The 24,372-nt window shown below is 43.7% G+C and overlaps 1 long non-coding RNA gene across 1 annotated transcript; it reads right to left on the bottom strand.

Moving 5' to 3' along the window:
* Positions 1 to 804: 804 nt before the first annotated feature.
* On the bottom strand, positions 805 to 8,375 carry LOC133265678 (uncharacterized). The gene is made up of 4 exons (XR_009742067.1): positions 8,223 to 8,375; positions 7,686 to 7,771; positions 6,060 to 6,172; positions 805 to 860 (listed from the first exon to the last, which is right to left on the bottom strand). It is a non-coding gene; the product is annotated as an uncharacterized LOC133265678 (long non-coding RNA).
* Between the last annotated feature and the right edge of the window lie 15,997 nt (positions 8,376 to 24,372).

The following is a 24,372-nucleotide window of genomic DNA, read 5'->3' as shown; positions in this document are numbered from 1 at the left end:
TTCTCCTTCCCATCCCTCTGGGAACAGGGCGGGAGGAAGGGGGCAGAGTGAGCAGCTGCGTGGCTGACTGGGCTTGAACCACTACACCAATACAGTTCTTTCAGAAGGAAGCATACTCAGTTTATCATTGAGAAGGGGAGCCAAGGCATCTTGGATTCCTTCACAGTTACTGCCCCCTTTGAGCTGACTGCATTAGAACTGTCTATAACGAGGAACAGTTCAGCTACAGTGTTTACAGCCCAAGTCTAATAGAAAGTCTCCTGTGGCTAGTGTGCTGCTCTCAGGAGTCTGCAAGACATCACCCTCCATGCAAGCTGGTTGGATGCTTCTCCAAAAATCAGCCTACACACCTTGGCAGCACAACCTGTCACTAATCCCTAAAAAACAACCTCTTTTGAGAGCTAAAAATAGGTACTATTTTTTTAAAGAACAAATTAATTACTCTTAAATTTCTGCATATTAGAACTATTAAGTCTCTACTTTACAGCTGCCCTCAATTTGGCTTTTCACCCTGATTTACCTGTTTTTGCACACATCAATGGTGGCAGAGACTGGCATATCCAGACAGTGTCTGCAAATGATGTGGTCTGTGAACCTTCTTAAGCCACAGATGGAGGAGCATGAAGGTTGTGTGCAGAGGCTTGTGCCATCAGTTTGTTGCTCACAGATGAGCAACCCCGGCTGGAACAAAAGCATCCAGCGTAACCGAATGCCACAGGATAAGTAGATGGGTATTTCAGCAAATCAAATTCAGATCTCTTTCCCCTGTTAAAGCTGTCTTTTTTCCAACAGTCATGTTGGAAAGGTGCTGAGGTCTTCATACTGGTTTTTAACACAGCAGAATTTCATACCCTGGAACTCTGCAGAGGAATGGTAAAAATAAAACATAAAATTGCCCTCTCAGCACAACACATTAGTATTGCCCAGCAATCTGGCTGTTTTGTATAGGAGCCTTGCCCATATAAGCACCTTTCACATTTTCAGCAAAAGCATTCATATTTTCAGAAGCATGGATCTAATTCTCTTCCTTTACTACTTTCAGTTTAGCTTTTGTAATATGGAAAAGGAACAAGACCTGAGAGCCAAGAATGTTTTCATTGAAATCAGTGTGTTTGCCCCAGTAAGAAACTGCATTGGATCAGTTCAGCACCAGACTACTAATCACTATGAAAAAAACATTTCTGTGAGAATCATCTCCATTAGGGTGATGCCAGCTTCCACTGAACATCTGTGATTTCACCAGAAGATGGATCTGGCCTGCAACAAAACCTCTTCCAGTCCAGCTGCAGGAATATAAGTCAAATCTCTTGGACCTTATAATCTCATTGCAAAATATCACTTTACCTGTTACACATCTTCCCTTACCTTGAGGTGCTTAGAGCCCACTCCCCCAAAAATGTCAAGTATAAAGCTGTTCTAGCTGACCTTTCTGAGCTTGGTTGGAGCATAAGGACCTGGGAGGGAGAAGAATTTCTTATTCCAACTTCAGCTCTGGTTCAATTAGAGCCTCGGTTAAAAGCTCAGGTTGATTTCATTATATCCCAATGGCTCATTTCTTCTTTAGTCTGCTCCCCCTGCCCTTCTACCTGTTATATAGACATACAGAAATCAAGGTGGCCTTAAATTTGTAGTCCCTCCTCAAACAAGGCTCAGACCAAACAGATGCCTCTTTATTTCAATCCAACCATGTACAGTGGAGCCTTCAGTGGCTTTAATCAGCACCATGACACTACAATAAGGATTATAAATTAAAGAACATTTTTGAAACCTGGCCTGGCTTCCTTCTGATAAAAAAGCATAAGTTCAAAAAGGTGAAGAGAAACTCACTGCTCTGTGTTGCTATCATCAGACAATCCCTTTGGCTCAGCAGTCATGGGTTTTATCACACACTCACACACACAGACACAGAGCTCACAAGATAGTAATCAATTCAGCATTTTGCTAAAGCACTTAGAACAGGAACATCTGGATTTGAGATTCAATTGTCCAGAACTAGCTGCCTGATAATTAATATTCCTTCAAATGGCTTTTCTATCAAGGTGTCCCTCCTGATTCACCAGCCATTCCCCTGTGGCTTGGATACACTACTGAGTAGTTGCTCATTCCCCAGCCCAAGCCTTGTGTAGAAAGAGTGGAGACAGACAAGCTGGAGAACTTATGTTTCAGCATTGCCTCAGGCACATTCACCAAGACTGTGTATGAAAAACATCACCTCACTTCAACAGCAACAGTTAAAAACAACACTTGAGGAAATGCTAGAGGAAATTTTCATGGGAATACACTTGTTTTACCTCCATAAGACAAGTGGAAGGAGGATGGAGTCACCATTGTAAGATCACTTTGAGATTCATCTCCAGTTCCAGTGTCTGGATTTTACAACTCTAAAGGGTCACATCCTTCAATGGCCTTTGGACCGTGCTCTGATGCAACTCAGAAATGGATCTTTAACCATCACTAGTCAGGCCAAGCCCTGTATCTCTGTATGCCACACATGTGCAAGTTCAGGCTCTTCAAGCATAAAGTGACGCCTATATAATTGCTGCACTCTTAGATAGCGGTTGCTCCTCCTTGCTGCAGCTCTAAAAGCATGCCCAATTGAATTGCAAATATTTCACTCTTAACCTAAGTGCTGGGCAGCAAGGGGATCCTTTCAGCTGTCTGAAAAATATCTTGTTTCAAAGAAGCCTTGCTTTCTAGTTGCAGGGAAACAAAATAACTAGGCTGGGGGGAATGTGTGGACCCTACATCAAGTAGCAGATGTGTCCATAAAGGTTGACAGATCTATTCTAATACAGATAATCATAGATTCATAGAATAGTTAGGGCTGGAAACATCTAGTTCCAACATGAGCAGGTGGACACCTTCAGCCAAGAAACTCTGGGTACTTCTCAACTTTGAGGTTTTCCACCATTTTCTTACCTTCGTTTTGCCCCAGATCATATCCCCCAGCAGCTCTGCACACTGGTTTAGAGCTCAGTCCCATCTTCACAAGTCTGTCATAGGGCATCTTCAGTGAGCTCTGCCCTGGGGAAGGGCAGGGGAAATCATGTTGCCCACACAATTTGCAAGTACAGCTTTGTCTATTTGATTTCAAGTGCATTTCAAATCTCTTTAAGCTTCCAACAGGGAGAAAGAGATCTGATCCTATACAATCTCATTCACACCTCTTCTCCTACTGCTGTGGAAGCATGATGTAGACTTCTCGGCAAATGTAGCCCTATCCCTCAGGGTCTCTGCATTGCTTGCTTAGCTGAGCCCCATTAAATTATGTTCAAATCACACTAAGAGTAAAATCAGGATGTGTCCCTTGTATACCTGGCTTTTTTATTTATTTGCTTCTAATAGAATTTATCATCCAGAGGAATTTCATTTTTTACAGAGCTGCTTCTTTTTCCCCTCTGCAATTTGGGTCAAATCCTATCACTGAGCTCTGCTAAATTTGTTGCAATATTAGCACTGCTGTCCCCAGCCTGGTGGGGATGTGACAAGTAAACATTGCTGAGCTGTGCTCCAAATCCAAGCTGAGAACAACAGAACTGCTGTGGAAAATAGAATCCTGAGGCATCCTAACCCAGCTCCAGGGAGCCTGAGGCTGGGAGGGGATGAGACAGGCATAGAGCAAGTACTGCCTAGAACTTGGATAGGAAAGGAGGGCTGGAATAGCCTCTGCAAGCTCCACACTTTCAGACACTGACACATACATTTTTCTAGCTGTACTGTTCTCTCTGTTGAGAGATATGTTGGAATCCTCATTCTCAAAATAAAAGCAGACATAGGGCCAGAAAGAAATAGAGGATGACAGTAGAAGGTCAAATGGACAGGGGAGGTAAAATCACAAGGAAATAAAGAGAAATGAGGCTTTTTATTGGGCCTGTTCTGGTGATGCACAGGTGGGAACATGACAAAGGCTGTCCTGACATGTAATTCAGGATGGCTGCTGCTTACAAATGGCTGTGATTCTCCAAAACCTGGCTGGAAAAATGGGCAGTGAGGAGAAGAAAGTGGCCAGGATGCATTGCCTACATGGGCCAAGAGCTTGCAGCTTTTGAACAGCAGCAAACCAGCTCAGTCCACCTCAGGGGACATGTCTATAGGCAACAGCACTTCACCAGGGACTTCTACCCCCTACTTACTCTAGAGCAACTACAGTTTTAAACAAGCATTTTCAGCATGGAAAAGGACTCTCAAGTTTACTCCCCCCAAAAGACTCATCAGGCAGCAAGTGGGAAGGAAACAGCTCCCTGCAGGAAGAACACCACCCTCCCCCTTTCACATCACCTCATTCCGGCTCTCCCTCCCCAGCCTACCTGGACTCCTTTGCTCTCAAGACTCTGACTTGCCTTGAGAGTCTCAAGACTCTCATGACTGCCTCCTAAGGGACTCTGTCAACCAGTCTCCTAAGTAGATCAAGTCTGCCACCTAGAAGCCCCAGGCAGTTCTGCTGACCCTCCTTCTTTACTTCTCTAAGAATCAAAAACCCCATCATTTTATGGTCACTATGCCCAAGACTGCCTCCAACCATCACATCACACACACCTTGGAGCATAGGCACTCATACTAACCCTGTAGATAATGTTGATAATAACACTCCATGGCACGCATGATCTGGGCTGCTCAGCCTCCCAGCTGAAGAGCTCAATGCAGACCTGGCTGCTGTGTCCTATTTTTAATGTGCGACATAAAAAATAGAAGATGTAATGGGTTTCTGTTTTCAAATAGGCTTCCAACTGTGCCACCTGGCAGTCAAGGAGATGTGGGGGGACAAAACCCAAACAATTAGGTCATAAAAGCTCCAGGAGAAAGCCACCTAGTGTTTGATAACCCAGGTGTCTATTTTGCAATCTGTGGAAATGCTCAGGATTTATTCCTACAACCAACAACTCTCATGCTCCTATATTTATTTTCCATATCAGTTCTAGAGCTGAGACGCATTGGCTTCCTGCCCCTACAGCAGTCTCACACTGGGGGTGATTTGCATCTCTCACACGAAGGATACCCAAGCTGTGGGGTGATTTAGCAGCTAGTGTATTGTGGTCTGTAGCAGAGAGAGAAGATACTTGGCAGTGGAAACAGTACAGAACAGCCAACAAATAGTCTTCTGCCTTTCACAGCCTTTAATGAGCCCTTTGATTCTTACCTGAACAGCAAGGGAACAGACAACCCTCCAACCCCACCAGCACATAACTGACCCCTCTCTGAGAACAAGGAGATGAAACCATAAGCAGTGAGTTACAAACATGGAGTATTTCTGAACTCATTTGTCTGCTTATTGGATCCAGGCCCTATTCCAACCTGCAAATGGGATGTGCTTCACTAGCTTTAAATCACTCAGCAGGTGATAAGTGGTAACGCCTGGAGCATTGAGGTGCCTTCAAAACATAATTGCTTATTAAAATAAAACAACAATTAAGTGGAAGACACAGAACCTTGTGATTTCTGGAAAATGGATCATTTTTTATAATGAATCTCTGAGGTTGTGAGCAGACAAGGTGCAGCCATAAAACAAGGAAGAAAGGCTGAGACCTGAGGACACACTCTGCTCTGGCAGCTGAGGAAGGGAAGAAGTGGCAGGACTTGGAGGACCCATGGAAGGGATGCTCCCACAGCAAAGACATAGCTGCATTTGATGAGCAGAGAACATTCAGGTTTGCACTGAGGGAACAAACTTCAGGCTCAAGAAGCCCAAAACCATGACAACCATGGACATTCCTCACAGTTTTTGATGTCTGAGGTGTCAGGGGATGTTTTATATCCCTACATTCCCCCTTCCTTCCCTTCTTCTAAGCACAGAGACCTGAAGTCTCCATCTCTTCTTCAGGAAAGTTCTGCTAAACCCTGCCTGCCCTAAGAGCTTTGATTAGTCAGAGTAGAAACCACTGCATTAACAGTTCAGAGCGTAAAATCCTGATTGTTTTCATCCTCTTCACCAGTGTGGCTGCATAGTTTTAATCAATGCCTTTGGGCTTAATCCTAATTATTTCACTGCAAACTACAGGAACTACAGGAATAGTTGCGGCTTTAGCTGCCCACCTCCCATTTCATCCTCACTCATTCCTTACAGTGCCATTTGAGGCTATTACTCAGTACTTCAGGTCAGCAGGTGATGAGGGAAACTTACTACCTTTCTGTGCCCCAGCTTCTCATTTGGTGACAAACTCCTGCAAACACTGAGCTGAGAATTGATGAGAAATCATCAGCATAGTTTAGGTCCTAAACTTCCAGATTTGGCCACTCCTTGCAGATATAATCCCACAGCAGAGCAGCAGGGATGGACAAGTGTTACCATAGACCCTCCAGACACATGTCTTGTTTCACAAGTTCACCATTGACAGTAACAGGGAGCTGGTGTTAACACACAGGGGGCTGTCCCATATACCAGACTAAGATGTCTGTCTGTCTTGAAAGTATCTTATTTTAATGCAATCCCAGGTACTATATTACAAAATTACTGTGAGGGTGCTGAGGCACTGGCACAGGTTGCCCAAAGAAGCAGTAAATGCTCCATCTTTGTCAGTGTTCAAGGCCAGGCTGGGCAGAGCCTGGGGCAACATGGTCTAGTGTGAGGTGTGATTATGGCAGGGGGTTTGGGACTAGATGATCATAAGGTCCTTTCCAACCCAAACCATTCTATGATCCCATGACTACCAAGTGTTAATTGGTTCTTTGTTAAGAACCTCAGCAGAGGGTCAAGGCTGGAATGGGCAATGGAGAAGTCGTCTCCAGAGAGAACTTCCTACCCTCCCCTTCCTGGCCAGGGAAAGGAGAAAACCAGATTGTCTGGCCTATAGCTATCCCCAGAGCTCCCCATATTGGCAAGGGGTGCCAGACAATTTTGGCTTCTAAACATTTCCACATTAAAAATGACTGCCAGCACTTCAGCGAATCTCCGGCCTCAGCAAGCAGGAAGGAGGCAGCAAGCAGCTAAATGCAGAGGCTATTTTTAACCTGGGCTCATTTCTTAGGGAAGAAATTATTCATAACCTGTATGCACGCAGTGCATCAGAAACAAGGCAAGCTTGGCTGAAAACACTCCTTAATGGAACAGCCATCTCCCCACTTTCTGCACTGGAAAGCAAGGTCTCTTCTTGCTGTCTTACAAGAGATTGCAGGGAAACACTAAAGGTGTGAGATTACCTTTTTCATGCACACCTGTGCAGTGGTAGGAGAGGAAGCAAGCTTTGAGACATGTCATAGTTGTGGCACTAGCTGCCTATCTGCCATTTCATCCTCACTCATGCTTAGAGCCACTCTTACAGCTTTTCTTGCAGCTCCTACTTCTGTTCCCTCCAGCCACACTGTTAACAAGCTGGGTCCTGCACCCTTCTGAGAGGTTCTCTTCTGAAACAGACTTTAGCTTAGCCTAAGACAATTCATATTTCTTTCCAGTCTTCTCTACACAGGAAAATGCAGGTTTCCTGAGCTTGGAAACCCTTTTCTTGCAGCCCTCTTGCTTCTCCTAGCACTTCCCTCCTTTGCCATAACCAGTGGTCAAACGTTTCTTGCCCAGCAAGGGCCCAGATCCCTTTGAACTGCAGTCCTGATAACTGGGTTTGGCAGGAAATATTTGTCTGTAAGACCTTTCTCATCTTTTTGATTTCACTTTTATAAAGTACATGCTCAAGGATTTCAACCCTGAAGGTAAAAAACAAGATGATTATGATCATGCAGTCTGACCTCTCACTTACCTGTGGACGTAAAAATTCACCCAGTAGTTCTTTACTGAGATCAGGAACTCCTAGTTGAGCTGGATTGCCTCCTTCAGGAAAGTGATCTGAACTCGAGGTATTGGATTTAAATTACAGAGATCTTGCCACATCCCTTAAGCAACCACTACAGGGGTTCATCATCCCGTTGTTAAAAACATCCACCTTGTTTCCCAATTGGAAATCAATGTTAGACACAGACATTGGAAATTGTTACATCCCTTTCTTCTGTGGTCTAAAAAGGCCCTTAACATTCAGTATTGAGGGTTTTTTCCCCTGAACTGTGAACAAGCTACTCCTAACTTCTATGTGGTATGCCAGCTTTACAGCAGAATACACACAACAGATAAACAGCAGGTCTAAAATACACTGGTTCAGCATCAGTCTCAGCCAGAGCAGTTTGACTTTTCAATGGTTTTCTGATTGGAGAGCCCCATTCCCATGCCTGTCCCTAAAATCAAGTAGCTGCTTTTGTGCCCCTGCATCTCAGCCAGCTCAGAGGTGGTATGTGCCACTAACCTCATCCTAACAGCTCTTTTGTTCACAATAAGCATAAAGGCCAGAGTAGCAGACCTCCTGCTTTGTTTCAGGTTCCAATAAGCTTACAATACTATTGTTAAAACATTCAGCTCTTTTTAGCTGGAAGTCTTCAGGTCCCTTGAGATGGATGAGTGCACTGGGGAGAAGGGAAGAAAACAGAAAGAGGTAAAGCTCAGAAGCCAGCCAAAATACTTGGGCTCTGAGCTTAGCTCTCAAACAATTGCAAACCATGTTTTCAATCTGCTACTTAAGGATTCCTGGGACCTACAGACCACTTCTAAGAGCTTGTAACCGGTAGTTAAAAGAGTAAATAGAGCCATAAATTCTTGCAAGAAAATCCATCACGCCACTCTAGTTTTCGGGGGCCACACTCCAAATGGGGATAAAGCCCACTGATTACAGGGCATAGGTACAACTACACAGCTGAAGAGGACCTTGTGCTCCTTTTCCTCCATGACAAAGAGCATCTGCTTCTCAGTGAAAAAATCACACCTCAGTTAAGAGAGCATGGACACTCCAGCTATCCCCAGAAAGCAACTAGAAAAATAAATGCACCTGATCATAATGTAGCTTTCACTAGTTGCTCACAGCAGACCAACAGCTCTTACACATAAACCTCTCCCAGCAATAACACTAAAGAGAAAGGAAAACATCACAAGCAATGCAGATGAGACAGTTATTTAAAGGGAATCAAAGCCAGCAACACATCTTACAGCTGAAGTGGGCTAGGGTTTGGGGAGGAGGGAAGAATCAACTCAAAAAAACACAATCAAAGAAGACCCCATCTCCTTGCCCAAGTAACTGAGCCACAGCTCCTCCTGCCTAGGCCTTTCAGCAGAGGAAATTGAAGTGAATGATGAACTGATGCCCAGCAGCTGGGGCACTTTGCAGAGCTGATGTGTCCCTCTCCCAGACAGCCAAGAGGGCTGCAATTAGCCCTTCTTCCCAAATGTCCTCCATGAACTTCTCACTCCAGCAAGCAGAAATACACCATATATTGGACTTGCTATGGTGTGGGTGGAAGTAGTACAGGTGGGAGGGGTTAACCAGGATATAAATAAAAAGCCTAAACTGTGACAAAGCAAGAATAATAACAATACATCTGCATCATGAGCTCCGATATCTCTGTCTCTTCAAATACTGTGGCTATGCACACCTCCACGTTTCCCACGGCTATGAGTTCTACCCTGTTAGCATGAAACTTCTTTTCCTAAAGAGAAATATGAGGCAAGTCCTTTTCTTTAATATATTTTTTAAGAAAAAAGACAGAATAATCTTTGTATGAATCCATAAAACATAAACTTTTATTATCCTCCATCTGCTTTCCCACCGGATGGTACATATTTGCCAAGCACCCCTTGGAGGCAAGGGAAAAGAAAGAAAGTTGCCATGAAGAAATCCAAAGTGATAGGAAGATCCTAGGGTAGCTGTTGTAATTTATAATCAGCACATTTAATATGGAACACTAAGGCACAGCTGCTGAGAAAACTTGTCCAATATGCTTCTGCAACAGCAAAAAAGGCCTCTGAGGTCATCTTGGTGCCTACGTTATGCTACAAAGAAATTGTCTAATTGCAGAACCTTGTGCAGTCTTCGGTATTAACCTCTTTTGCTCACAGCCAGCCAAGAAACACAGCTCTTTTGTTTAGAAAGCCTGGAGCAAGATGGATTAATAAATCCACCATGAAGAGTCTTTTATTGTTGATCCTAGATTTATATCAGGAATAATCTGTTTTTTCCCCTGAGCAGAGTACTAGGCCAATGACACAAAGCAGGACTCACCTTAAGACTAATAATGTTTCCAAGCTCTCTTCTTCCATCCAACTTGCCAGTCTGTGCTGCAAAGTCCCTGGCTCATTGTGCAGGGGCTGAACCGGTAAATTCCCCTGGCCGGTGTGTGCTCATGGCTTTAAGATGTTCAATGCCTTATGATTTCAGATCCAGAAGGACCTTGGTCCTGCAGACAAAACGAAAGCAATTTCAAGGAGGGCCCAGGCCAAGGTGTAGAGGAGAGAACAGAGCCCAGAGAGCTTTGCAGTGCTCAGGCAGAACAAATACATCAGAGTCCAGAGCTGTAATCCACCATTTAATCCTTGTGTGCAGGGGACCGGACAGTGGTTCAGGCTGGCTGGCCATGGAAACTATTAGTAAAGCAGCCCAGTGTCTCTGGAGAAGCCAAAAAGCTTGGAAAGTGACTCAGAGAGATGGCTAAGGAGACCTGTGAGCAGGAGTTTCTCCTTGTGGTTTCTAAAACATCATCATCACAAGCTGAAATGAAACAACTTCTGTCTCAGAAGCCTTGGCTGTATCTGCAACGCTGAGGTTATGTACAAATGGGCCTCAGCTGACAGCCACATCCCAGAGGAAAAAGCAGTGAGAGCTGTAATTGCAATTGTTCAGGGTTTACATGAGGATTTCAGTTCTCAGGGATTCCGCTTTGCTAAGCCTGCATCTCTGAACACTGGGTCTGAAACAGGCATCAACGCTTGCTCATAACTTCCATAACCTGCCTGACATCCACCCAATACCAGAAACCCTTGCTGCCTCCCTTGAAACTTGGCTCAGACAACACAAATCCCAGCTGCAGGCTAAGTGAACATTTTGTGAGCCATTCAGCAAGACTGGCTGGAGTTCCAGTTTGCAGATGATTTGTTTTCTGTGAGAAGAGGCCAGCCAAACTCACCCACAAAACCTGAAGGCTTGCTCAGCTACAGAGATGGTAGAGCTGAAACAGCCGCTCTTTGCCTGAAGTCATGAGAAGTTTGGGATTGCTCAGACAACTGTTGTAACTAGATTTAAGAGCAATCAACTGCCCATAGAAATTGGAGTTTGTAGTTTTAGTTGTAAGCATACTAAATAAATGTAATGAATTGAGTAATCTTGTGTATGTTGGATATTACCATAACAGAGCCCTACAGAAATGTTGTTTCTTAGTAACCTCCCAGAAGCCTCTGCAAGAAAACAGAAGGGCCAATGATTCATGAACACTTGCTAATGCAGATGGTGCTGAGATTGTTAATCAAAGAAAGATAAAAAATTATGGCTGAGCAGGCACCAGTCTGTCCACGAAGCCTTTTCTAATTAAAAGCAAAATGGGCAAGGCAAGGATAAAGCAAAGGGTTCCTAAGGTATTAAATCTTGTCTAATTAGCAATTGTCTAGAACCAGTGTTAGTTTTGATTTGGATGAGTCTGGAAAGCTCCATGTTAACAAAACTATGTTAGAAATGGAAGTTATTCCAAGAGATCATACCATAGAAAGACTTAACTAGGCTAGTAGGTCAGTTTGGAAGAGTCTAGCTCTTCTCCAGAGCTACTAAGCACTAAGGGGTTCTTTCCTTTTGATCCCTGCCTAGTGCTAAGAGAGGAGACAGTAATGGGACCCAGAGATTTATTTTGATTTTGATTTTTAAATTGGTTTGTGGTCCATGGTTTACTATTTACTTTGCACTTGTGGTCACAGGTCTCAGTTTGTGCCTTCAGAGTCTGCAATCCCCTTACACTCCCAGCCCGGTATTAACTGAGCCTGGGGCTAATTGGCTTCCAAGATCTGGAGTGCCTCAGGCAGTCTGATGTGACTAAAGGTTGTGCTACCACAGAGCTTACACTTGCAGTTAAGTGCACTTACACTTCCTAACTACAAGAGGGTGACATCGTCACACATAGCTCCGCATTAATGCCATGTTAACCAGAAGACATGTTCCCTACCTCAGTTTTCTCATGGTACTTACAAGGCAAGAGAGATTAGACTAAATCTACAAAAGGCACAGATTTTTGAACCTGAACTTTCAAGTTCAGGGAAGAAGGATCCCTGTTTTACCAACACTTCTAAAATGTACCTCCTTCCTAACCATTGTAGCAATTGGTTTATTTCAAACTCCAATAATTTATGGAGTAATTCCATGTATTAGCTTTCCTTTTGAAATACAGCTAGAGTCCACACATGAAGTATGTTATGCCTGGGCCATTTTCTCTTATTTCTGGGAGCTGCTATCAATTTTGCCCTGGTAGATATTTGGCTCCATCATACTATAAGAAAAATAATTAAAATGACAAGAGAAAAGCATCTTTAATTCTTCATTTTTGTGAATCAAAACATCCTCATTCGGACGTCACAGCAAAAGTCCCAACACCAAAGTGTCCAGAAGAACAAGGGTCATTTTACAGATATTGGTAAGTGAGAAGGATGAAAACAGGATTTGGTGGAACCGCTTTAGAGAGGATATGAAATCTCCATGTGAAATTTATTAAAGCAAACAATGCATCTATTCTGTAGCTTTTTTAGACATACAGAGGATCAGGTCTTCATCCTCTTTCAAGCTTGTTTCTGCGCTTGAAATTGCACTTGTTATCCACAAAACTAGCTGCAATTACTGTGCTGGAACAGGTGGGGTTGTGAATGACTATATGTCTGCAGACCCAGCCTCATGAAGACTAGATGCAAATGCAGACTGTTTCATTTTGCATGTGAAAAGTGGAATTTTCTATCAGGAAAAGTGAACCTTACTGCCTCACCCAGTAAGTCAGCAGGTTTGGGGTATGAAGTGAGGATCAAAGACTGGATCATCTGTGGCTGCTTCTACTATTGATTGTATAAGCACCTTAAGTGAGTCATTGTTGTCTGTCGTACTTCAGTCTGGACACAAGAACTAGCTCTGTAATTCATGGCAACTTTTAGTTATCCCTGGGGCAACTCTGAAGGAAAGCTGCTGCAATTGTCAGAGTTTGATTTCTCCTTCCTTTCTTGGGTCCCTCCCATGCTTTTGACAAGAAAGGTTGGACCAGATGATTCTTGATGTTCCTTCCAACCTGGTATTCTATAACTAGTTTTCATTTCTCTTTCTTTTCCTTTTTTTTTTTGTGAGGCAGCTGGATCCATGTGCTTTGCTTTCTGCACCACTGCCACAGCTACACATTGCTTGTTTCTGACTTTCTCTGCCTGCTTCCTGGACCTGAAATGGCCCAGATGAACATAGAACCCTCCCTGCAAATTCACCCTGAGCCACCCAGCCTTGATCACAGCTGTGTCTCTGACTGACTTCCTTCTCAGCCAAGCCTTCAGCCTAACAATTCTCCCACCCTTCCCATTACGCCCCACTTGCACATCTAAGGCAACAAGCTTTCAGGTGTGCTGTTTGGATGCCCTTTCCAGATCTAATTACTATATATGTCCCTGCCATGATTGAAGCACAGGTTCATATCCATCATAGCTGTCATTTCCCTTTTTCCAGTTTCTACAGAAACAGCTATTCTTTGCTTTGAATTTTTCCTGCACCAGACTTCCACGTGAGAATGGATTTAGCTGATTTTTCAAACCTAATTCTGTATTTGTTTTGTTTTGTTTTTAAATTATCTAACAGTGAGCTGCAGACCAGGCTGTTTGGTTGAAGCATTGATGTTTCCTTCTCCATTTTCTCCATATTCATTTCGGTATAACACAAGAGACAAACAGACTCCTCCATCTCTTCTGGTTCCTTGTGCTTCCCTTAAGCTTTTTTGATTTGAATTTATGGAACTCACTTATTTCAAATGCTTTTTCATGATAGTGGTGGTCTGCCTTTATCTTCCCTGATCAGATGTGTTTATCCTAACACAGCCAAGTCATGATCAAACCCATTGACCGTAAAAGCACCAATTCATGCTTAGTAGCTCGAAACATCTGGCTGGGCAACTGAGCAGGACCCCTGTGCGCTGAGCCCTGTGCACACACAGGCATGCAGGCAGGACACTCATTCCAGTGCTCAGTCGCCAACATGATATCAAAGTGTTAAAGGTCTGATATAACTTATGAACTCAGCTCAGTTTATATGAGCACTCAGAGAGTTAAAGTTAGCAGTTTATTTTGGTTCTTTTATATAGTGACTGTGCGCGTCTCAATTTCTGTATTATTCACACCTCAGCAAATCTTATTTCATTAGATTTTGGGAACTGCAACGGTAATTTTGGTGATTAACTTTAAATTGGGGATAATACATGAGCAGATATTAACATAATGTCAAAACAATTTTGTACAATTGTTACTTAACCTCGGTCAAATCATTTCCACACCCAGTGTCCTCCCAAATGGACCTTTATTAATATGACACAGACAAACACAGGAGAACCCTAGGCTTTATGCAGGGAAATGATTAAACAAGAACACTTATCAGGAATGATAAGGCAGCAGGGCAAATCTCTGAATTCTCATATTCTCAAGACTGAATCTGGTCTTTAGAGGAACTACATGAATGAGCCCTCGACAGGATGCTCAGGAAAGGTGTCATAAATTGTCTTGCCTGGATGACAACTAGCAGAAGCTCAGCAGCAATATGTTTAGCTTCTTGCATTTATTATACACAGGTGATTTTAAAGCTGATGGATGGGTATTAATTACGGGGGAGACTGAAGATCTTTATTTCTGTCTTGATGCCACAGTTAAACCTGAGAGAATCCATTTTTCATGGCTGAAGAAGAGTTCTTTCTTTGTGGCCTCTTCAGTCAATGGACAGACCAGAAGAAAGAAAACAAACAACCATGAGGAGTGATGTGTCAAGGGCACGTTGATGCTTCACACAGCCAAAAAGAGTATGTTTACTCCTGTGAAGACTCACTAACTCCTTGTTGAAGGCTGCTCATATGAGCTCTGTTCATCACTGAGCAGGAGCCACATTCTCATCACACTCAGTAATTGCCAGAGAATCCTCCTGGGCTTTAATCTCATTAACTGTCAGGGGAAAGTGAAAATGTGTCCAACCTTCAGTCCCACTGGATTTCCTAGGGCCTCAACTTGCAATTCCCAGGGCTTTTTTTTACAGTCAGTAACCTGCTCCCACTGGCAACAAGGGGAGTGGGATAACTCCCTTGCTGCTGAGGCTGGGATGGAGGGGTACTGGGCTTGTTGCAGCCATGCTGGGGACCAGCTGGTCAGGTACCTACTTTGCACATGTACTTCCATGAACATCACTTCCAAAGCACAGCAAAACCTGGAACTTGGCTGAAATTTGTGGCTTTGAGCTCCAGCTGGGACCATTAAGGGAAAATGCAACATAAACGGGAAAAAAACTAATTTGCCAACAGACTAGCTTTTATCCAAAGGGTGATCACAGAAATTGGTGCTGTTGGCAGAAGAACTCGCCTTTACCATCTAGCTAAGAAGCTTCTGACCAATTTGACATTAGTTTGTATAGCTCCATATTCTTGGGGAGGAAATCCTTCCCACAGCCCCTGCTTGGTAGTCCTTCAGATCTGGACTATGGAGAGGTTCCCATCAGCACCATCACGCTCTGAAAAAGTTTGAAAGTTTGAATATGTTTTCCTCTCAAAGGTATGTGTCCATCTATGTGTCTAGCCAGGGACACCCAGCTTCCTAAGAGAGGAAGGAGATAGATAATCACCTGGGGATAGATCCATAAATCACCTCCTGCGAGTAAATTCACTCACAAGAACGTTCATTTAGGTACTCAAAGTTTGAAATATTCAAGACCAATGATTGCCTTTGACAATGTTGACTTGAATTCATTCTGACATTTATTCCAAAAGTGTTGGGGAAAGAAATAAAGGAAGAAATTATTAATAATGTTTTGTTTTGTTTTAGTTCGCGTTTTTGTTAGAGGGTTTTTTTATTATTACTTCACATAATCGGTCTGAATGGAACATAATAAATCTGAGAAGGTAATAAACAGCTCATAAAAAATCACTTTTCAAACTGTTGCTAAAACAACCTCACAACAGTTGGTGCACTAATGGCTCACTGGAGGGATCAGAGAAAGCTTAGGTGAGCCATGAGCTTCAGGGTAACAAAAAGTGCTGGCTGTTAGCACAGTGCCATGGCTTTACATTAGGAAAAGTCAGTCCTAGTGCATGTAGAAAGCATGAGGTAACTGTTTGGAGCTGTTTGCTCCTTTCTTTGCCTTTGATCTCCCCCATATTTCTCTGTAATACAATGCAGGTTTGAAGGTTTTGTCTTTCCTACACAGGGTCTGAAGTTTATTGCAAGGTCCTGCAGGGAGGTGTTTTGTGGCTTGCAGCAGGTAGAAGATATGGCACAGATGTTCTGGGGAATCATCTGGACTGAGCATCTGCTAAAGGGTTGGCATGATATGAGGAACAGGATTTGATGCATGGGATGGCCATGTGTTAATAGCTCCTTTTCCATTTGGAGGCCTTTTCTGTTTCAGACAGGTGTAACCAACGCATTTCTTAGGGAAAAAAGAAGACATTTCTCCAAACTCTCAGAGCAGAAAAAGTGCTTGGTTGAAAAGAAGCCCTTGTTATTGCCAGACTTCACTGCAACAACAAGCCCTCAGAGAGACCATGCACCAAAGAAAGAATCATGTTTTCTCTTCAAGCACTCACGCAAGGAAGGAGGAACAAAAGCATGAGTCATCGTGATGTATAGAAGCAAAATTATGAACCATAAGCTAAAAATAAAGTGCTTCTTTCAAACGTAGTTGTGTTCCTAGTTCTGACTGAGGAGCACAGTCCTGCAGGGAAGATGATACCTTCCTATCTCAACTGACCAGCCCTGTCAGCCGCACACAATGCCCGAAGCAAGCAGCTCCCTAAATGCCTCGCAGCTGCAGTGCAGGAGTTTGAGCTTGCTAGATGACACCAGCCACACTCTTCCTGAGGATGAGGTACAATCAAGTTGTGGCCTCATCACTCTTCAGTCCTTTGAAGGCATCACCCATTCAGAAGCGGCACCCTCCATGCCAGCTCTCACTTAAAAAGAGCCTCAGCATCTTGTGAGACTGTCAAAATGTTATATTTTGAGCCTCCACTGAAAGGAGCAAAAGTGCAGCATTAAACATCATCAATGATAGTCTTTTTCTCTGATAGACACTGTGAATAGCTAATAAGAATACATGAGCCAGGCTGTCAATGCAACGAAGCTCCTCCTATGCTTTTTAGTGCACTGATATTTTACAATGTAAATTGCTTCATCCTGAAAGATGTTCCAGTGATGCAACAATATAGGCGCATAAATTCTAAGGTCTGTACTTGATTATCACATCGTTTCCATAGTGTTCAGCCTCCTTGCTGAGGTAAGGGCAGGGTAAAGCCCAGCAATGACTTCAGCTCTTCTCCTTTACAGCTGAAAGAATGGGTAGCTCTTGAGAACACTTCCAGGTATATAGCAGCTCCTACTGGATGTTACTCAGAAGGGGAAGAGGACAAAAGACAAGGTGGGCTCTTTTAAAGCTTGTTTCATGCTTGAAAACCTCCTTCTTTTTTGTCAATTTCCATAAAAAAGGGAAATCTGACATTCCCCTTGTGTTCAATACATCACCAGCCAGGACTAGGATCTCACACCAGGATTCTGGAAAATATTTGGAACTGCATCTGTACTCCAAATGTGGGTCAGGCTGACGTACAAACCTAAGCAACTATGAGTGAACAGAAGGAGAATATCAGAGAGCAGGACTGGGTCCACCTTGAAGTAGTGAAGTAAACAGCATCAGCAGCTGGGTTGCCAGTGTGCAGCACTGCTCCCTCACTGCTCCCCAGCTGTAGTACGAGCACTGAGGTGATAAATGAGCACTGAGCAACCACATTAAGTGACTCACAAACACCTGCAGATATAATCACAGGACACAAGAGTCCAGGACACTTGTAAGGTTGTGAGACAGTCCTCAGTGAAGAAGGGAGCTTTGCCTTGATTTTGAAGACTAAATGCTGGTAACCTCCATGGGCTGGGAAGGGGATGACTCTCAGATGTTTAAAAGGAATAAGGAAACAAAAGTGGTGTCTTTTTTTTTGCTAATGAGCTATTAGCAGTTGCTTTTGAGCCATACTCTTTGCCCTCATTATAACTGTGTTCCCATAAGCTCTGCCTGTTGTAATGAGGAGAAATCTGGACTGATGTACAGTTTTAATGAGACACAATGTAGATGTAAAACAGAAAGACTAACATCTGAAGCAGGACCTCAAAGTGGAGTAGGAGAAACAGATAGGGAATTTACTTCAACAGGGGGAACTGGGTAGGAGAAGAGGAAACAACCGTTTTCATGTCACAGGCAGAAGAGATAAAGCTTGCCCCCCCCAGCTGAATGTAAATTCAAGAGGTGATATCTAGAAGGATGTAATTCACAAAGGAGAAAGGAGGGAAGCTGAAAAGAGATCCAGCAGCTAATGACAACTAGGAGTTGAATGCTGAGAGGAAACGCTCACTGTTGACAACACCAGTGAGGAATAAAACAGCCAGCAGAACATTTCTTTTGTTCTTGTCTCATATCTTTTCATGAAAATTAAAAGGGCAGTTTTCACAGCTGGTGAAGGACTTTTTTTTCCCCCCTTCGCTCTGCCATCTGATGCTGTCTCCACTTTGAAAACAGCAAATTTATGCCTGAAGCTGAACGGGTAAAAATTGGACTCTGTTGCCTGTGGGTATTTTGCCATGAAGAGCAGCAGGATCTGATGAGAGGTTTCATCCAGATCAAATCAGAGAATATTCAACAGTGTCTCTGTTTTCGCAGGAGGCTCTTCTGAGCAGCAAGAGGGAGCCAAGAGCCAGGGCTCAGCTGGGTGCACCCCAGGGTGCTCCAGACAGTCTGTGCTACCAAGGGGAGAGAACAGGATAAGACTGTCAGTTTTTGCCTGCGTTCCCTGAACCTGATGTGCCAGAGTGAAAGCTCTCCAGTCTTAACCCAGAGGGAAGGATTTCTTCACCATTCAACTACATTATACCTCATGATGCTAAGAAGCAGCGGTAAAACCTGTGTGAGCTCCCACTTTCTTAACACAGCTTTTCTGACGGTGCTCTGCCAACGAACAACACTGTCCTTTCATCTTTGTTAGCATCATGTTTCTCCTAGAAAGACCAGGAGTGAACCATTCACCGGGAATTACCCTGAAATAGTTCCTGTCAAGCATCAGGACTGGTGACAAATAGGGAAAAATCCCCTTTCTTTCAGGAGTAACTGGGTCTCTTCTGAACCCACATTTGCATCAGAGGCGCTCTATTGCTTTCTCCTTGTGCTCTGCACCTGCTCAGACTCATGCCTGCTGCTTTGAGCTGCACATAAGCATATTCACATGGGAAGCACTACAGTGGCCATGTTCAGAAGATAAAGTCTTGTAGCCGAAAAGACTAGAGATTTCTGATATTATCTTCAATAAAATTTTAAACACTGCAAATATTGATGTGGCTGGCTCAGCATCCCAGCGCTTGCTCATTCAGACTCTGCCTGTGACTCAAAACGGTTCAGTCCCCATGTATGTCCCTAGGAAGATTTCTGTCCTGGGATAACTACAGGCTTCAGAGAATCTCATGCATGGAGGGGTTTAATCCCCGAGCCCCAAACACTGCTCTCATCTCCCTGAGTATACTGTGGCCAGATTTCTGTATCTTCTCATTAGGAAAGACGAAACAAGAACATTAAATGCAGACTGCTTTCTGCAGTACTTGGCCAGCTGCAGCTCAGTCCCAGAAGCCTGTTGTGGTGTATTTCAAAGCCTCTGTGACTCCTAGGGCTCGCTCCTCGCTAAGAATCGCTCTGCTGTGACTGTGTCTCTCATTTTACAATAGGACAGCCAACATAATATTTTCACATGAAGAGGAGTGTGCTGTCCCTTGATGCAGCATTTGCAAAATGAAGGATTGCTATGGTTTGTATTTTATCATTAGATGTCAAGGTTCCAAAACTGAACAGTCTTGAAGGGTTTTGTTATTGCAGATGCTGTTGGTTTTGGGATGTAAAACCATGCTTTGCTTTCCTGCATCCCACCTGAAATGAGTGAGAGGAAGCAGACAACGAGAATGCTGCTTTTTACTAATTTTTCCCTCATTAGCAGTCATCAGAGCACGCACTGGCAGAAGGCTGGTGCATACATGGGGGTTGGTGCAGACATGCCACAGAGTGTGTAAAGTAAGGGTGAGCACTTGCATGTGTAAAATGCATTAAGTGTGGATTGGGCAGCTGAACATCAATATGAGCATGGTCAAGGGATGTATCTGTGTGCATGTGGATACCTGAAGTGCCTGTACATTTTTGTGTGCATCTTTTGTGTGCACGTACATGTCTGTGTGCCTGAATGTAGCAAAGGGGGAATTATGAAGAGTTACTTTGGGTCTACAAAAGGGTCACTGTTATTGCCTGTAGGAGCAGATATGTATGTTGAGAGGGAAGTGTGCTTTGGAAAGCCAATGTCCTATATGCATACGGCTGAAGGACTGGAGTGCTTGATGGCTTGTAAAGCCTGCATGTGGCATAGAAGGGGTGAGGTAGGGGTAGACCCAAGTCCTGTTAAATGAAGGGGCTGTGCAACTGTGCAACACTGACTAGGTTTTATGACTCAGAAATATGTAGCATCCATCGCCAATGAGGCTAAACTGCCCTTGTCCCTGTGGCAAATCCCCTTTGACAGTGACCCCCTTTCAGACCCACTGGGCTGGTATTTGTCAGCTCTAGCAGTGTGGTCTGGATATCGGTACCCATTCCGTCCTGGAGCGTTTCCACTCTTGGCAAGAAGCTGTTAAAAATAAAGGGGTGGCAGGGAAGGGGGAACGTATCACCTAATTGATTAGCTCCGTGAATCACAGAGATGCCAGCCTGTCAAAGAGTAAATCACTGGAGCTGTCTTTGATGTCTCGTTTGGTCAAGGACACACCAGCCTGCTGCAAATGCTATCTTCTCTTTAATGTGCTTTCTCTCCTTCTCTCTCTTAGACTTGTGTATGTGAATGCAGGGATTTTTTTACCACAGGATGCCTGCAGCTGCCATACTTTGTATTTTGATTCCTTCAGCAATTACTAGGTAAGCAGGGTTGGGTAGGACAGGTCTGCAGCGGAGAGATTACTAAGGAAGTGCAAGGAAGGGTATTACAGACCCCACAGGGACCTCTCTCTTTCTCACCAGTGCTGTCACTCACTCTGAAAATAACTCCCTCTGCAAATAACCTTCCTGAAGGTAAAGGGGACCTCCAGTTAATCCCATCTTGTGGTAGCATCAGTTGCTGGAGGAGAGGGGAGATGAAAATGGGGTGGCTGCTGGCAGAAAGACATGGTCTTTTTGCTTTATCTAAAGAGCTGCTGGTTGTTTCTTCCCATTTCCAGCATGGCTGGAGATTCACCAGCAATCATGTAGTGCTGAAAGACTGTAATAAAAAGCTAAGTGATGATGCAGCTTTTGTGATAGAATTTCAGCACTCCCAACAGGAGCTGAAGCCAGAAGCCACATGCAAGGAAAAAAAAAAAAAAAATAAGTGCTATTCAGACAAAACAGAACAAGTTAACCAAATTCCTCTGAATTTCAAGCCTGAGCTAGTTCCAAAGATTCAGAAACTGTTATAAGGCACATCAGATCTTGCTGCCAACACACAGCACATCTCCCATCACGTGCCACCTCGGATGGAAGACTACTCCCCAGGAATGAACTGCTTTTCTCTGGCTTCGAGCCAGTGCCACCTGCCTGGCTCTGTCTAGGTAAGGCAGCACAGTGACAGTGAGCATTGGCTCAGACAGCGAGTCGGATGCGGGCCAGGCTGGGAGATGGCCTGTTAGTAGCTGTCACTCTCTTGGCCGGGTTGGTTCTGTGGTGCTGGGAGAGGGTTCAGTAGTTGAAGGGTTTTGCCAAGATTTTCTGCATGACAGCCCCTTCCTTACCGCAGTCTGTGGCTGGACTGAGCTTCTTCTTGTGCTTCCCAAGAGTGGGCTTGTAAAGGAAAGGAGTTCTGACGTTTCCAGGCTGCTCTCCTTGGAGGTCCCTGCAAACACAAGCTGCTCCTTCTCCCAGTGTGCGCAGCCTGTGTGTTAACAGCAGAAAGGCACTGGCCGCACAGACTGGGGTTCCAGTGCTGGCTTTCTTCCTCAGAAGGTGGTCTGATCCTAAAAATGCTCATGGGAGTCTTGCGAGCAGAGGATGGTGCTTCCAAAACATGCCTTGCTGTCGTTATCTCTCATTCCACCTCCCCAGAAAGCAACTCAGCAATGGAAAAGCAAGGGACAAGTTCAAAGTGTCAGAAACAAATGAGATAAACTGCTCAAGGGTTGAAACAGCAACAGAGCTGCTAGTGAAGAAGGATGAGATAAGCAGTAATGATGGAAAGATGCTTTACTAGTGTAATGCACTAAAATGCATTGTCGAGCTTATTTCTATCCACTGTAATGGGCTGTTTCTGTCTTTCAGCATGAGCCTATTACCACAGTGTTCCTCATGTAAGGGTTTCCATATTGTGTCAGCTCATCAGCTGGTCTTTGGTCAGGTACCTGGGTGGAGATTTGAACCTACGGTGACATTTCTTGTCTTTGAAACATTTGCTAAAGCTTTTTTTTTCTGAAGCAGCTTTCATTTGCAAACAGCTTACTTGAACTGTGAAGACCAGCACATGGCACAGCTTTCCAGTGTGGACACCTGCCTGTAGTTAACACCAGCTACTACTTCCCACTCTCCTTGCCCTTTGTCTTAAGCCCATTACCTTAGAGGAACACTGAATGCACGCTCCAGCATGAAATCACCCATGGACATGTTTCTGGTGCTCACTGCTTTCCAAAAGAGGTAGAAATACCAGCCCTTGGAGGTTATACATGGAAATACTCTGATTTCCCTTTTCGTTTCCCTGTCCCCACTTTGCACTCTGTCAGGTTTAAATCCACATCACTCATGCCATGCTCATCCTGCACTGTTCTAAATTCTTCCTCAAAATGACAGTCAGTATCTACCCAAATGCTTCACATGGCAATCTATCTTGTTAATACCAACCAAACATGTTATTTTCTCCTCCTCTCCCCAAAAGTATATGATCTTAGTTTATTAGATTAACGGTCTCTTCTAACCTGGTTGATTCTATGATATTAAGCCATCATTAAGAATAAGAATGTTAATCCCTCTTCAAATTTTAGCTGTCAAAGCAGAAGTGACCACTGGTGGTTTTGTAGGGCATAATACTGTTAAACATAACAGGAATGTAACTCGCTGTGATTTCCTTGGGTATCTTTAGTGAGAACCCCCCCAACAGGATGTTAATGGCTGGATTCATTTATGGGAGAAGAAGTGGTTATTGCAAATGTAGAGATGATGGTTTAACATTACAGTGTATGTGTAAGTTCTTTATCTTGGACTTGAGATCTTAAAGGTTCTCTCAAAGGTAATCAATGGCACTTTAGTACCCTTTGAAGCTTTTATTCACAACACTTGCATGGTACTTTGTGCCACATTGACTTTACTATTTTCCTTCAATTTTAAACAAAATTGCACCAGACCTGCATTTAAGATGCTGTAAATGGGGTGATCTTTCAACCTCATTCATAGAGTGCATTGGGGGCTCCCTTTCTGCAGTAAAATCTTGGGTCATCATCACATTTTCCTACACTCTAGGACAACGGTTGTCTAATTGTTTAACTCTGTGCCTGCCATTCTGTGAACACTGCACCTTAAAAGAACACAACAGGATTGGCATTGACTTACCAGGGAATTACACTGCCTGAAAGTAAAATTGGTGTAACAGTAAAGTAAACTGGGCTCCAAGGCTCTCAATGTGCAATATTGTATAAGCTAAGTGAATGAGGGCTGGGTGTTCAAACAGCTTCGTTAAAAATGCAAAAGCAATTTCCTAATTTTAAGTCTCCACATATAGTTAGGGGTTGATTTGGGACCTGAAAAAGCCTTTGGGTTTTTTTTTTAGCTACAGCTGCAATCTCACTCAGCCACATGAGCTAATCAGTGTCAGAAACAGCTGCATTGGTCCAGCCTGTACAATCCTTCACAAAAAAGTACCATCCCAAACTACCTGTAAAGGATATTAGTCACATTCCTCAGTGCAATACTGGGAACGCCCAGCTATAATACTGGTGAAAGTGGTGTGAAAGACAATTTAGAACAGAAAATAGCAACATGAGAGGTCTTTGAAGAAGAGACTGTAAATGTGCAACATGAGACAACGAAATTGCTTTAGCTTCCTTATGATTTTTAAGCTGTATTTCATTTGTTCTGCTATCATTGTTATCATGGCAGTAAGAACACTTTAAAGTCTGTCAGAGGAGCTAGAAGGCTTCTTACGCTACAAAACTAAAGACGGACTTTTCATAACCCTTAGAACCACAGTACCCCAAAAAATCCCAGAACTCTCCGTGCTCCATCCCAGAACCTGCCACTTTGAGTTTGTGCTATTCACCTCCCCTTGTCCCACTGCAGTGCTTAATAACCTCTTGATTTC

The sequence above is a fragment of the Pezoporus flaviventris genome, unplaced genomic scaffold, assembly GCF_033815535.1.
Source record: "Pezoporus flaviventris isolate CSIRO_AGI_PZ_B2104156 unplaced genomic scaffold, CSIRO_AGI_Pfla_v1 ptg000006l, whole genome shotgun sequence".
In the NCBI taxonomy this organism is placed as follows: domain Eukaryota; kingdom Metazoa; phylum Chordata; class Aves; order Psittaciformes; family Psittacidae; genus Pezoporus; species Pezoporus flaviventris.
Note: the sequence above shows the minus strand (reverse complement) of the source record. Positions and strands in the feature narration are given on the sequence as shown.